Here is a 15,807-nt window from a genome sequence, read left to right as displayed (position 1 = left end):
ACTGTTCCAGAGCTGCCTCTGCCTGCATTTAAATTGTTGGTGAAGATACTCTTTGTAACAAGGTTATCTATTCCACAGGAACATACTACACACACTGTGATCATTAGATTGGCTCAGTCTACAAGTTCAGGAGTCCATTTCTTGGAGTTTTGGGGAGGATCAAATGAGATGAAGTACTCCGAGTAGTTCCTTATGTTTGGTGGATGCTCAATAAATTAGGCATTGAGATTTATCCCCATCCTGAAATTCTTAAGTCTAATTTACCTTTGTAGATCTGTTCTTTATTTTTTTAAAAAAGCAATTTCTTTACTTTTTGTTTTGTTTTGTTTTCTTATGGATGGAAATTCTCAGGCTAGGGATCAAATTGGAGCTGCAGCTGCCAGTCTACGCCACAGCCACAGCAACACCAGATCCTTAACCCACTGAGTGAGGCCAGGGATCAAACCTCATCCTCACGGATACTAGTCAGGTTCTTAACCCACTGAGCCACAGTGGTAACTCTTAATCTGTCTCTATTTATCTTTAAAAATTATCAGGTTTTAGTTTCATATGTATTTTTTTTATATGTATTTTAAAAGAGACTATTCTTACCCCTATGATATATTTCTAGGTTTTAAATTTATTTAAGATCACTTTCTGGGTTTCTAAAGGATGATTTTAATATAACTTTTGTTTATTGTAAAATTTATATTTATTGGATTTTTGGAAAAGAAAAATCATGAAAGGGTGTGTGTTTTTATTTTGACATTCTCAGTGAATTGTTTAGGCTTTATACTGTTGAAAGCAGCATTGCCAAATTTGCATTTCTCTAAGATTTCCTAAGATTTTTTTCCCCTCCTAAGTGTGTATATGCTGTGTTTAACTCAAGTTCATGCTAATATTAACTTTCATTTTTTTTCTTCAGTCCTTTTGTCTCTGGCTCGGAATTCATTCCCTAAGCAAAAACAATCAGAATCCCCTTGTGACTGAAAAATAATAGATCCCCAAAGTCTTTTCAGCTCAGGGTCATTTGAGCTCCATTTTTGCCTAAGGAGAGCTTGGGTGCAGGGAACTTAGACTTTCCTCTGCTTGTTCTTCAAAGCACTTCACTCTTTCAGGCAGTGCAGAGCCCATGAATCACCCATAGCTAGAAGGCTCCACAATTTTTCAACCTGATAGGTTCTAGATGAATCTTTACTCCTGAATGCAAATGTTTTATATTTTGTTTCATGGCAACAAAAACTTGTTGTGGGCTCTGTGCCGTTGGATATTTTCAATCCTTTTGGTTGAATTAGACATTTATTCAATTTTTTCTTTTTCTTTTCTTTTTTTTTTTTTTTTTGGTCTTGTCTTTTTAGGGCTGTACCCATGGCATATGGAGGTTCCCAGGACAGTGGTCTAATTGGAGCTGTGGCCGCAGGCCTACACCACAGCCACAGCAATGCCAGAGCCACAGCAATGCCAGATCCAAGCTGCATCTGAGACCTATACCACAGCTCACGGCAATGCCAGATCCTTGACCTGCTGAGCGAGGCCCAGCGATCGAACCTGCAACCTCATGGTTCCTACTTGGATTTGTTTCCCCTGCGCCACGATGGAAATTCCTATTCAATCATTTTGGTTGTCTCATATATTTGTTAAAATAGGGGAAGGGTTTTTTTTTTTGTTTGTTTGTTTTTGTTTTGTTTTTTTGCTTTTTAGGTCCACAACTGAGGCATATGGAAATTCCCAGGCTAGGGGCCAATTAAGAGCTGCCCCTGCTGGCCTATACCACACCACAGCCAGAGCAACGCAGGATCCCAGCTGCTTCCATGACCTACACCACAGCTCATGGCAATGCCAGATCTTTAACCCACTGATCAAGTCCAGGATACAAGTTGGGTTCATTACTACTGCACCACCACAGGAACTCCAAGAAAGTTTTATTTAGGATCTTATATCTATACTTCCAATGACTTGCCTACCAGGTTGATTCTTGGTTCATCACCAGGCTTTGGGTGCCCTAAAACTGGGAGGGCATGCCATGCTTGCTGCTATTTTAAAGCAGACATATTTGTAATCACTTCCCACATGTAAGCTTCCCATTGCAAAGTTCCTGTTTAACATCAAAGATAGTTTCCCACTTTGTGACTCCTCAGCCCTATAGAGTGTGTTCTGCAAGAGTGTTGGGGATGGAGAGTCTGGTGTGGAGGGGATCTTTCGAGTTCTCTTCCTTACTGTTAACCCTTCCTGTAGCCCAGCAAGTGAGAGACAAGACAAAACACCAAACACTTCACTCACTGAATCTGATGTCCAGGGTGGAGGTTACTGTCAAATCTCAGGCATCAGTGTGTTGGTGGGCCACAGGCTGTGGCAGAATCCTGCTGACTTCACTCTCTGCAGCTACAGCCTCTATTATCAGCATGAGTAATTGGCCGTGTGAGTCAATGCTATGATTCCTAGAGTGCTAGGTTACAAAGAGCAGAAGTTATGCCTATCTTTACAATTAGTTCTGTAAATTAGAAGATAAGGCTTGCAAAGGTTCAAAAGCAGTTTGTAAATAATATGTGATAATGATGATGGCTTAATAATAAAGATAAGATGATTACGTGAAGAACTGAAGTCAATTCAAGAAAGCTATTTGTCACGTGGAACTCCTAAAATGACACTTACAGTTTATTTCTTTGTATCAAGAAAAATCACAGGAATATTTTTCTGATAAAGTTATACTGTGACATATATCCCAATTACTAATAAATCCTGTGGCAATTTTTTTCTGAAGAATTAGCACTCAAATACCACCCATGATAATATGGTAGGTCTCTAAATGGGCAGGAAAATAACCAAAGCACTTTAACCCTCTGGCTTAGGATAGCAATAAAAACTTATCATAGCTGAGCAATTATGCTTAGAGAAAATATGTAACAACAATATTTCTAAGCTGCAAGGAACTTAAGAAATTTCTTTTTTCTTTTTTTTTTGTCTTTTTGCCTTTTCTAGGGCTGCTCCCTCAGCATACGGAGGTTCCCAGATTAGGGGTCTAATCGGAACTGTAGATGCTAGCCTACACCAGAGCCACAACGCAGGATCCGAGCTGAGTATGCAACCTACACCACAGCTCATGGCAACCCCAGATCCTTAACCCACTGAGCAAGGCCAGGGACCGAACCCACAACCTCATGGTTCCTAGTCGGAGTCATTAACCACTATGCCACAATGGGAACTCCCAAGAAATTTCATTAGGAGTTCCCAATGTGGCTCAGTGGTAATGAACCCAACTAGTATCCGTGAGGATACAGGTTTGATCCCTGGCCTTGCTCAGTGGGTTAAGGATCCAGCATTGCCGTGAGCTGTGGTATAGGTCACAGACACAACTTGGATCCTGCCTTGCTGTGGCTGTGGTGTAGGCCAGTAGCTGCAGCTCTGATTTGACCCCTGGCCTGGGAACCTCCATATGCTGAGGGTGTGGCCCTAAAAAGACAGACAGAAAGACAGACAGACAGACAGACAAAAAGAAAGGGAATTCATTAGACAACGATCTCACTCATCCTTGGAACTATGTATACCATTTCTCAAACTCGACAGGTTAAACACTGAATTCCTGCTTTATCTCACTTACAACTTCCATTCACAGAACTTCCTTTCTCATTTGATAATAGCTGCTGGTTGCTTCAGACAAAATTCTTAATGTCATCCTTGACTCTTCTCTTTCCTTCACACTCCATATCTTCTTCCATCAAGAAATCCTGTTGGATTTATCTTGAAAGTATATTTTGAATTCCATCACTTCTATTGCAACCACCCTGAAGTGAGGCACTTTTAGGTCTTGTCAGGTTTAATGAACTAGGCTCCTAACTGATCTCTTACATTCTTCCCTTGCTTTTCTTAAGTCTCTTTTTAAAACAGCATTAGAAAAATCATCATATTACATTTATCAGCTCAAAGTTCTATTATAACTTCTCATTCTACTCAGGCAAAAAACTACCATCCTTATATCAGCCTCTTAGAAGACTTTATGTAGTCTGGTTCCCTTTTGTCTGTGATTTTCTCTCCTACTTCTCTTCCCCTCACTCACTGCATTCCATGTACACCCCATTTACATCAATGGGTATATCATACAGACAGAAAGTCAAGAAAACAGCAACCTTTTTTTTTTTTTTTTTTGTATTTTTTTCTACCTTTTCTAAGGCCTCTCCCAGGGCATATGGAGGTTCCCAGGCTAGGGGTCTAGTAGGAGCTGTAGCCTCCAGCCTTTGACAGAGTGACAGCAACGTGGGATCCAAGCCGCATCTGCGACCTACACCATAGCTCATGGCAACGCCAGGTCCTTAACCCACTGAGCAAGCCCAGGGGAGTGAACCCGCAACCTCATGGTTCCTAGTCGGATTTGCTAACCACTGCGCCATGATGGGAACTCCCAAAAACAGCAACCTTAAATAAAATACTAGACTATATGGCCTTGATAGAATTGTACAGGTCATTCCATCCAAATGCAGCAGAATACACATTCTTCTCAAGTGCCCATTGAACTTTCTCAAGGATAGACCATATGCTGGGACATAAAACAATACATTTAAGAAGACTGAAATCCTACCATGCATATTTTCTTTTCTTTTCTTTTTTTTTTGTCTTTTTGCCACTTCTAGGCTGCTCCTGCGGCATAAGGAGGTTCCCAGGCTAGGGGTCGAATTGGAGCTATAGCCACCATCCTACACTACAGTCACAGCAACATGGGATCTGAGCCACGTCTAGACCACAGCTCATGGCAACACCAGATCCTTAACCCACTGAGCAAGGCCATGGATTGAACTTGCAACCTCATGGTTCCTAGTCGGATTTATTAACCACTGCGCCACCAAGGGAACTCCTAGGCATATTTTCTGATCACAATAGTATGAACTTAGAAGTCAACTACAAGAAGAAAACTGGAAAAATTACAAATATGTGAAGACTGAACAACATTCTATTAAACAACTACTAGGTCAATGAACATATTACAGGAGAAATAAAAAATTAAAGGCAAATGAAAATGAATATACAACATACTAAAATCTATGGGTATAGCAAAAGCAGTATAAGTGGTAAGTTTATAGCAATATAAGCCTACCTCAAGAAACTAGAAAAATTTCAAATAAATACCTAAAAGAACTAGAAAAGTCAGAAAAAGTGAAGCCCAAAGTCAGTAGAAGCACAGGAATAAATAGATATCAGAGGTGAAATAAACAGAGATTAAAAAGATAAAGATCAATGAAACTAAGAAATATGAAAAGATAAATAAAATTGACAAATCTTTAGCTAGACTCATCAAGAAAAAAAGAGAAGGATATGGTAAAATCAGAAATGAAAGAGGAAATAACAGTGGATAGCAGAGAAATATAAAGGATTAAGACTATTATGAACAGCTATGTGTCAACAAATTAGACAACCTGGAAGAAATGGACAAATTCTTAGACTCTTACACCCTCCCAAGACTGAATCATGAAGAAATAGAAAATATGAATAGAATGATCACTAGTACAGAGATTGAAACAGTAATCAAAAATCTCCCAAAAACAAAAGTCCAGGACCAGAAGTTTTCACAGATGAATTCTACCAAACATTCAAAGAAGATTTAAAACCTTTCCTTCTCAAACTGTTTTAAAAAATTGGAGAGAAGAGGACATGTCCTCTCATTTGTGAGGCTAACATCACACTGATTATCAAAACCAAAGACAACACAAAAAGGAAAATTAAAGGTTGATGTATCTGATGAACATAGATGCAAAAATCTGAATTATTATTATTATTAGCAAACTGAATACAAAAATACATTAAAAGGATAATACACCATGATCAAGTGGGATTTATTCCAGTGGTTCCACAACCACAAATCAATAATTGTAATATACTACATTAACATAATGAAGGATAAAAACTATATGATCTTCTAAATAGATACAAAAAAAGCATTAGACAAGATTCAACGCTCATTTACAATAAAATCTCTCAATAAAGTGCTTATAAAAGGAATATACTTTAACACATTAAAGGCAAAATATGACAAACCCATGGCTAACATCATACTAAGCAGTGAAAAATTGAAAGCTATCCCTTTAAAATCAGAAACAAGACAAGGATTTCACCTTTTACTACTCTTATTCGACATAGTATTAGAAGTCCTAGCCAGAGAAATTAGGCAAGAAAAAGAAAAAAAGAGTCCAAATTATAAAGGAAGAAGTAAAAGTGTCACTATTTGCAGAAGAAATAATTTTATGTATGGAAAACCTTAAATGCCCAACCAAAAACTAGTAAAAATAATAAAAAAATAAAGTTTCAGAATACAAAATCAACACATAAACTGTTGCATTTCTATGTGCTAAGAAAGAGCTAGCAGAAAGAGAAATTAAGAAAAAAATTCCATTTACAATCATAAAAGAATAAAATACCAAGGAATAAATCTAACCAAGGAGGTAAGAGACCTGTACACTGAAAACTAGAAGACATTTTTGAAAGAAATTGAAGAAGATACAAATAGGTGGAAAGACATTCCATGCTCATGAATTGGAACAATTTACATTGCTAAAGTATCCATATTACCTCAAGCAATCTGCAGATTCAATGCAATCCCTATAAAAATCCAAAGGACATTTTCACAGAAATAGAATTGAAAAATCTAAAAATTTATGGAATTATAAAAAATCCTGAATAGCCAGAGCAATCCTGAATCAAAAAGAACGAACTTGGAAGTATCACATTCCCTGATTTCAGACTATATCACTAAGCTATAATACATGGCATGGTAGTGGCAGAAATATACATAGATCAAGAGAACAGAATAGAGAGCCCAGAAATAAACCCACATGTATCTAGACAATTAGTCTATGACAAAGAGAAAAATTTGCCATTTTTTGGAGAAAAAACAGTTCTTCCATAAATGGTGTTGGGAAAACCAGAGAGCCACATGCAGGAAAATCAAACTAGACCACTGTCTCACAATATACAAAAAATTAACTCAAAATGGATTAAAAACTTGAAGCTAAGACCTGAAAACATAAAACTCATAGAAAAGACCTTTGGCAATCCTCTCTTTGACACCAGTCTTAGCAATATCTTTCTAGACTTATCCCCTCAGGCAAGGGAAACAAAGGCAAGAATAAACAAATGGGACTACATCAAACTAAAAGGCTTTTGCACAGCAAGAAAACCATCAACAACAACAAAAATTTACTGAATGGGAGAATATATTTTTAAACAATATATCTGATAAAGGATTCATATCCAAAATACGTACAAACTCATACAACTCAACAACTAAAAATACAACTCAATGCAGAGACACTGAATAGATGTTTTTCTGAAGAAGACATGCAGATAGCCAACAGACAAGTGAAAAGGTTTTAAACATCACTAATCATCAGGGAAATGCAAATAAGAACAATAATGAGATAGTTTCTACCCCCTATCAGAATGGCTGCTGTCAAAAAGACAAGGAATAATAAATGTTGGATGTAGAGACAAGGGAATTCTCATTCACTATTGGTGGGAACGTAAAGTAGTGCAGCCACTGTGGAGAACCGTATGGAGGTTCCTCAAGAAATTAAGAATAGAACTATCATCAGTTCCAGTTATCCCACTTTTGGGTATTTATGCAAAAAATATAAAAACACTAATTCAAAAATATATATGCATTTTCATGTTCAACACATTATTTCCAATAGCCAGGACATGGATACAACCTAAGCATTCATCAAGAGATGAATAAAAAAGTGAGATTGTGTGTGTGTGTGTGTGTGTGTCTGTCTGTATACACATACACAAGAGAATATTACTCAGCCATAAAGAGGATGAAATAATACCATTTGTTATAGCATGGATGGACACTTCTCTGATGGAGGAAGACAAATACTCTATGATTTCACTGATGTGTGGAATGTAAATAAACAAACAAAAACTCCAAAATAAATAAACAAACCAAGCCAAAGAAACACAAATGCATAAATACAGAGAATAGAGTAGTGATTACCAAAGGGAGAGGGGAGCGGGAAGGGCTTAAGCGGGTAAAAGGGTAAAGGAGGTCAATTGTATGATGACAGATGAAAACTAAGTTTACCATGGTGAGCACACTGCAGGGTACATAGAAGAAACATGATGTTGTACACATGAAACATATAATGCTATAAACCAATGTTACCTCAATAAAAATAAATCTAAAAAAGTAGGATGATAACACTTCTAGGAAAAAAGAACCTAGAAGATATCTTTGCAATTTGGGAATCAAAGGAGACTTTATATAGCACACAAAAATTAATAACCATACATAATATAGGTAATTAGACGTCACCAAAATGAAAACTAGTACTCATCAAACTACCCCCATAAGAGAATGAAGGGCAATCCACAGAGTGGGAAAGCATATATTCATGATATATACCTGACACAGGACTTGCAGCTGCAATATATACTTATAAAAATTCCTCTAACTCAGTAATCAAAAAAAAAAAAACACCGTAATTTTTAAAAAAATGAGCCAAATATTTGAATAGATGTTAAATAAAGGAAGATACACAGATGACCAGTAAGTCCGTGGGAAATTGCTAAGCGGAGTTAGTCATCAGGTCAACCCAATAAAGTCAAAACAAGACAGCATTCACCAACCACCAGAATAACGCAAATTACAAGGGCTGACCACCTGAAAATGAGCAGGGATGTGAAATAACTGAAGTGAGGAAGATCATGTGATGTGTTCACTTTGGAAAGGCTCTGATAGTGTTTTGGAAAACTGAAATTATTAGTACATGACGACTCAGCAATGCTACTCCTAGGTGTTTACACAAGAGGCTGCAAACGAAGGTCCAGAGAAAGATGCATGTAAGAATGTCCACAGCAGACTTGTTTTTAAAAGCCCTAAATGGGTTGTTGAGTGTCCATCAGCAAAAGATGGATAAACAAATTGTGGTGCATTCATGCGATGGATACCATTGTGGATACCCACAAGTGAAAAAGCTGACTTACTGATTCAAGCGAAAACATGAATTAATCTAAAAAAAAAAAAAAAGCATGTTCATGTACTGTACAGAGAAGAAGAATGTTTGCCCCTAGGGGTGGGGGGAGACTGACTGGGCAGGGGTGAAAGCCTTTTAAGATCTTGGATGAGGGATACATTCTCCATCTTGACAGGGGCTTGGATTACACCAAGGTATGTATTTATCAGAACACATCAAATGGTACACTAAAGATTTGTGCATTTCCCTGAACATGAATGTTACCTCAAGGAAAAAGAAAAACAACTCTTACTAGTTAAACCTAAGTTAACACTATGTTTCCCTGAGTGTTTAGGGGTACAGTTTAAACACTATAAATTGAGATCTGCAAATTTATTTTTAATTTTTTTATAAGTTCCTGGGCTAGGGGTTGAATCTGAGCTGCACCTGCGACCTACACCATACCTTGAGGCAAAGCCTAATCCTTAGCCCGCTGAGCAAGGCCAAGGATCAGATTTGCATCCTCCTGGGTACTTTGTCTGGTTCTTAACCAAATGTGCAACAACAAGAACTTTGAGATCTGCAATTTTAAAATGCATCATGAAAGTAAAGATAAACTTGTGGATAGATATATAGATACTGGATAATATATAAAGAACCAATATAGGAAAATGTTCATTGTGGAATCTGCAGGGATCTGTATGGTAGGTATTTGGGTTTTCTCAGTGTAATTATTTCTTTTTTCCTATATGTTTGAAAATGTTCATAATAAAGAGTCTTTGCTGCTAAATCCTAGATAAAATGACTTGGGCTTGTAGACAAGAAAAACAGCATTTTGTGTGTGTTTGTATAGATTAATTATGACTATTGAATCCCAGAAAATTTTTGTTTTTATTGTTGATAATGTAATTACTACTCAGTCTCAACAGAGAATTGTTCTGTGAGCCCAGGTGGATTTTCTGGGCTTATTATACAATAGGCCATCAATATCAGTGTGATCCAATCTGAATTTTGAGGCATATCCCATGGCATTTTACCTCAGAATGCTGGTTGAATAACTAGAACAAAATTATGTTGGTTACAGATTTATGTTATGAGAGTTAGCTTACAAAAAGCCTTTAAAATACTCAGAAGGAGATGTTTTTCTGCTTTCAGTCTAAATTAAAAATAAATAAATCATTACTTAACTGTGTTCCTCAGAAATATTTCTCTTGAAATTATTTCTTGCCTTCACCAAAATACAGCACCATCTTTCAACACTAGTAAAGTCGGAGAACAGAGAGAAATCTTGTGTTTCCATTTAATTTGCTTAATTCCACCTTGGAATTAAATGAAAAAATACATATCTTCTAATTTGGGGAAAAAAACAAAACAAAACACCTAGCACAAAGAAACCAATCATAGCAAAGGAGGAGAAAAATATTCGGAGGGACTGTTCTACAAAGTGTAGTTTTCTTCTTTTAAGCTGGATTTCTTTTACTTAAAAAATATCTCCAGGAAAGAACAGTATGTGGAATCTGATAGTTATGGTGATAAAGTATAATACTGGTCAGTAAGGGCTAATAAAAAAGGAGTTTCATTTTGAGATGAAAAGCATGAGGATTTTATAAAGACTTACCAGAATTATTTCTGTCCCTGGCAGAGGCTAGGCAGAAACCCATGAGCCTGATCAGACAGAGGCTGCAGTGTCTCAGGGTCAAGACAGGACAGGTTGTGTCCGTTAATAAATATTTCACTGCACTCTATCTACCAGACCATGGAAACTCAGGCGTTTCCTGATGCCACTTCATAAACCAAAGTTTAGTAATCTCCCAGCAGGGAGTTTTCATTAGAATTTGTCCAAGGAGAATCTGTATTCCTAAGGGGTGGGGGGGAACCTTCTGAAGTCTGAAGAAGGAAACAGGAAATGGTATGAATGAAATTCAGTTATCGACTTTTCCTATCACACCCTCTGCAAACACCACCCATATATACAGCTCTGAGCCAGCAGAGCCGGCCCGAGGCTGACACGCACCAGAGCTGCAACTGGTAGTTTACGAGTGACGTGACTGAACACAGGTCAATTTCTATAGCCTCTTTTAAGGATAAGCCAGGCTGAACATACAGGAGTTTGGTAAACAATTAACTTTCCAACCACTGTTTATCTTGGGACTTTACAGATAGCTGTCAGCTTGCCTTGCTATTTATTGCTCTTTTGAGTAGCCCTTTTGCTGTTTATTTCATCAGGAGGTCTCATTCCTTTATTTTCTCTTATTTGATATACTTTTTTTTTAACTTTAAAAGCATGAATGAATAAATTAATGCAGGAATAAGAGCAACGCTTCTGGGAAGACTACAGCAACATTTAAGTATTCCCACAATGAGGTCTTTGGGTGGAGGGAGTTATTCTAAGAGACACTAGAGTTTATATGTCCTGTGAATGAAAGTCTGTGATCTCTCTCAAAATGCGAGGAATAGGGAGTTCCCACTGTGGTTCATTGATAACAAACCCGACTAGTATCCATGAGAATGCTGGTTCAATTCCTGGTCTTGCTCGGTGGGTTAAGGATCCGGCATTGCTGTGAGCTGTAGGTCTGTGGTATAGGCCAGCAGCTGCAGTTCTGATTTAACCTCTAGCCTGGGAACTTCCATATGCCACAGGTGTGGCCCTAAGAAAGAAAAAAAAATGTCAAGAGTACCATACAGATGTCTGAGAAGGCAAGGGCAACTCAGGGCCCTCCCACAAACCACGTTTTGCGGGGTTCCAATTCAGCCTCCTCCCTCCTCGGCTGTACTTTTACCACCAGAGTCCCCAGCAAGTTACAGGTAGGAGTTATGTTCCTCAGTTTGAGAGGCACTGATAAAAACCTAGAGCAACCATTACACTGTGAGGGAAGGCTAAGTGCTTTCTCCTATGGCAGCCCAGCCACTTTCCACATTGCACTGGAAGCTCTCACCAGGGCCACCTGTGACCTGCAAACATCTCCATGCCGGACAGCTGCACCCAGGCTCTCTGGCATGGAAGGACATACAGCTTCTGGAGGCAGTCCCTTCCTTTTTTTGGGGGGGGCTGCACCTGCAGCATATGGAAGTTCCGAGGCCAGGGGTCAAATGGGATCTGTATCTGAGGACTACCCCACAGCCATGGCAACACCAGATCCTGCAGTAGCTGAGATGGTTTCTTTGAAAATAGGTGTAAGTCTTTACATTTCTGTCTCCTAAATTCTATCTTGTTAGTTTCTAGTTTTGTTGTGTAACGGATGGAGCATCTCTCACAGCTTTGAGTCTTTCTCAGATTTGATAAGCATATTGTTTCCTCTGTCTGGTTGCTGGTAAAACTCTTGAAAAGCATGGGCTGAAGATAGCACTTGAAATCTGCAAGATGATTCAAATATACTAATCAATCTTGTCATGTTGTTCACTAACTCTTTTTCTTTCCTTTTCTTTTCTTTTCTTTTCTTTTCTTTTCTTTTCTTTTCTTTTCTTTCCTTTTCTTTTCTTCTTTTCTTTCTCTCTTTTGTTTTTCTTATGCTGCACCTGTGGCATACAGAAATTCCCAGGCTAGGCATTGAATCAGAGCTACAGCTGCTGGCCTATACCGCAGCCACAGCAACACCGGATCCTTAACCCACAGAGTGAGGCCAGGGATCAAACCTCGTGGACACTCTGTCTGGATATTAACCCTGCTGAGCCACAACAGGAACTCCTGTTCACCCAGCTCTTAACCCTCAGAAGGTTACTGCCATCACTAAGCATCTTTGCGTACCTGGAGAACATCATGGGTACACTGACTGTGACTTGCTGGTAGCTAGGTAAGCTTTTGTTGATTCCTCTAAGTTGACTCTGAGTAATAGATTGGTCAAAGATCACTGCTCTTGAAGATGAACTTGATCTCAGGGACCAGGGCCTTCTCTTCTGGTGCTGACACTTGCTCCCTTTAGTAGTGAACATTCTCTCAAGATGAGGTAATCCTGGCCTCCTATTAGGACCTGGAGAACTTGGGCCCCTTAAACCCTGGTGAGGATGTAGGGTGGGAAGCAAACTGTGACTTTTTCTCAGAGAAGAGAAATTCTTGTGGTTTGGCTTTTCTCAAAGTGTTTAAGTTGGGTTCTGGACTTGGACCATAAAGAGGTTATTTGATTCTGTGAACCTCTTTATTTTATTTCAAGGAAAATCCTACTAACACATGGTGTAGATAAGACATATAAAGATTAGGAATGTGTTTATAACATTGTTACTCTGAAAGTGACACAGGGCAAATTCTCTTTAGATACGGACTTCATTTGGACTTTGTTTTTAATTTACATTTTGCATAAAAGTTTAAAATTCAAAAGGTTCAAAAGGGAACATACACAAAGTTCTTGCTCTCATCGCTGTTTTAGCCACTTACTTACCTTCACTAAAGACGACCAAATTCACTAGGGTGTGTATGAGGATTCCAGAGATATTTTATGCATATGCAATCAAATATGCAAAAATACTTTGCTAGATTATCATACACATATTTTTATGTATTTTCGTTTTTCCATTTAATATATCTTGCAGATAGATTACTCTAAGATATAATTTTTTTTTTGTCTTTTTGTCTTTTCTATGGCCGCACCCACAGCATATGGAGATTCCCAGGCTAGGGGTCTAATCAGAGCTGTAGCTGCCAGCCTATGCCAGAGCCACAGCAACTCGGGATCCGGAGCTGCGTCTGCAACCTACACCACAGCTCACGGCAACGCCGGGTTCTTAACCCACTGAGTAAGGTCAGGGATCGAACCAGCAACCTCATGGTTCCTAGTTGGATTCATTAACCACTGAGCCATGACAGGAACTCCATAAGATATAAAATCTTTTAAATGAAGTTATAATGTTTTTTCTTTTTATTTTTTAAAATTATTATTAACTCGATAGCTGAGAAATTAAAATATATACTCAAACAGGTACCAAGGTATAGTTATCCAGCTTCGACAATTAACAACTCAAGATCAGTTTACAGCTCAAACCTATTATCAATTCAAGGCCATTCACCCCTTTTCTTTGAAAAGTAACTGAGTTATTTTTTTTAATCATTTTTTTATTTTTTATTTTTTATTTTAATTTTTTGTCTTTTTGGTATTTCTTTGGGCCTCTCCCACGGCATATGGAGGTTCCCAGGCTAGGGGTTGAATCGGAGCTGTAGCCACTGGCCTACGCCAGAGCCTCAGCAACGCGGGATCCAAGCCGCGTCTGCAACCTACACCACAGCTCACGGCAACGCCGGATCGTTAACCCACTGAGCAAGAGCAGGGATCGAACCCGAAACCTCATGGTTCCTAGTCGGATTGGTTAACCACTGCGCCACGATGGGAACTCCATAACTGAGTTATAATTAACATACAGTATATTGTTAGTTTCAGATGTACAACGTAATGATTTGACAATTTTCTACTTTATGAAATGATCACCACGATGTCAGTTATCATTTGAAACCGTCAAAGTTGTTACACGAATATTAATTATGCTTCCGTATGTACATTACATCCCCATGACTTATTTCTTATGTAATTGGAAGTTTTTACCTCTTAATCTCCTTCACCTCTTTAGTCTGTTCCCACAAGCAACCGCCAGCTACCAGTTTAAGCTCTGTAGCCATGAGTCTGTTTCTGTTTTGTTTTCTTTTGTTTTTTTTTTTTTTAGATTCCACATGTAAGTGAAATACAGTATTTATCTTTCTATGTCTGACTTATTTCACTTAGCATAACATGAGGTTTTGGGGGGTGGTTTGTCTTTTTTTTTTTTTTTTTTTTTTTTTTTTAAGGGCTGTATCCATGGTACATGGAGAATCCCAGGCTAGGGGTTGAATTGGAGCTGTATCTCCTGGCCTACACCACAGTTCACAGCAATGCCAGATCCTTAACCCACTGAGCAAGGCCAGGGATCAAAACTGCATCCTCATGGATACTTGTCAGGTTTGTTTCTGCTGAGCCACAATGGGAATTCTGAAGGTTTTTTTTTTTTTTTTTTTTTTTTTTTTTTTTGTCTTTTTGCCTTTTTCTAGGGCTGGTCCCTCGGCATATGGAGGTTCTCAGGCTAGGAGTCTAATCAGAGCTGTAGCCACTGGCCTATGCCAGAGCCATAGCAACACGGGATCTGAACCACATCTGAGACCTACACCACAGCTCACGGCAACGCTGGATCCTTAACCCACTGAGCAAGGCCAGGGATCAAACCTGCAACCTCAAGGTTCCTAGTCAGATTCATTAACCGCTGCGCCATGATGGGAACTCCAAGGTTTGTTATTTTTAAGTGTCACATTAAAAGAAGTTTTTCCTGTGCTGCAGTTATTAGCTTTTATTTTGATATTAAAATATTAAAAATCACATTATTTTAAAGTTATTTAGAAAGTTAACTTGACATAGACCACTAGATGGTACTATCATCACAAATAAGTGAAATACATAGTCTTTTAAAATTAATTTGCACATTATAAGGAAAAACCCAACTACCATGAAACTATACAAGGTAATAATAAAAGGTAAACTTCTAAGTACTATTCTCCAAAATAGTCACTGATAACATGGAGATCTTTCTTTCTTTCCAGTTATTTTATCCATGATTGTACATCTATAAGTTCATTTATCCCTTATCTATGTATTCTTTAATAAAAATTATCTCATACATACATTATTATTTGGAAGATTACTTTTTGAAACGTAATAATATATAATGTAATTCTTTCCATGTCAGTACATATAATTAATTTCATCCTTTAATAACATTTGTTGAGTAAATTGTTTTAAATAGTTGGAACAGGAGTTCCCATTGTGGTTCAGTGGGTTAAGAATCTGACTAGTATCCATGAGGAGGCAGGTTTGATCCCTGACCTCGCTCAGTGGGTTAAAGGATCTGGCATTGCTGTGAGCTGCGGTGTAGGTCTCAG

The 15,807-nt window shown here is 38.2% G+C and overlaps 1 long non-coding RNA gene across 1 annotated transcript in view; it reads right to left on the bottom strand.

Annotated features, from left to right (window-relative positions):
* Positions 1 to 10,781, bottom strand: part of LOC100519499 (uncharacterized) — a 60,311-nt gene extending 49,530 nt beyond the window's left edge. The window contains exon 1 of the long non-coding RNA XR_304874.4: positions 10,537 to 10,781. This is a non-coding gene — a long non-coding RNA (uncharacterized LOC100519499). The remainder of the gene's footprint in view (positions 1 to 10,536) is intronic.
* Positions 10,782 to 15,807: the final 5,026 nt, after the last annotated feature.

The sequence above is a fragment of the Sus scrofa genome, chromosome 8, assembly GCF_054392235.1.
Source record: "Sus scrofa isolate SSC_HxYL_T2T_F1_AM1 chromosome 8, Sscrofa_HxYL_maternal_Yorkshire_Landrace_v2.0, whole genome shotgun sequence".
Classification (NCBI taxonomy): Eukaryota; Metazoa; Chordata; class Mammalia; order Artiodactyla; family Suidae; genus Sus; species Sus scrofa.
The sequence above is the reverse complement of the archived record's forward strand: the minus strand, read 5'-3'. Positions and strand labels throughout refer to the sequence as shown.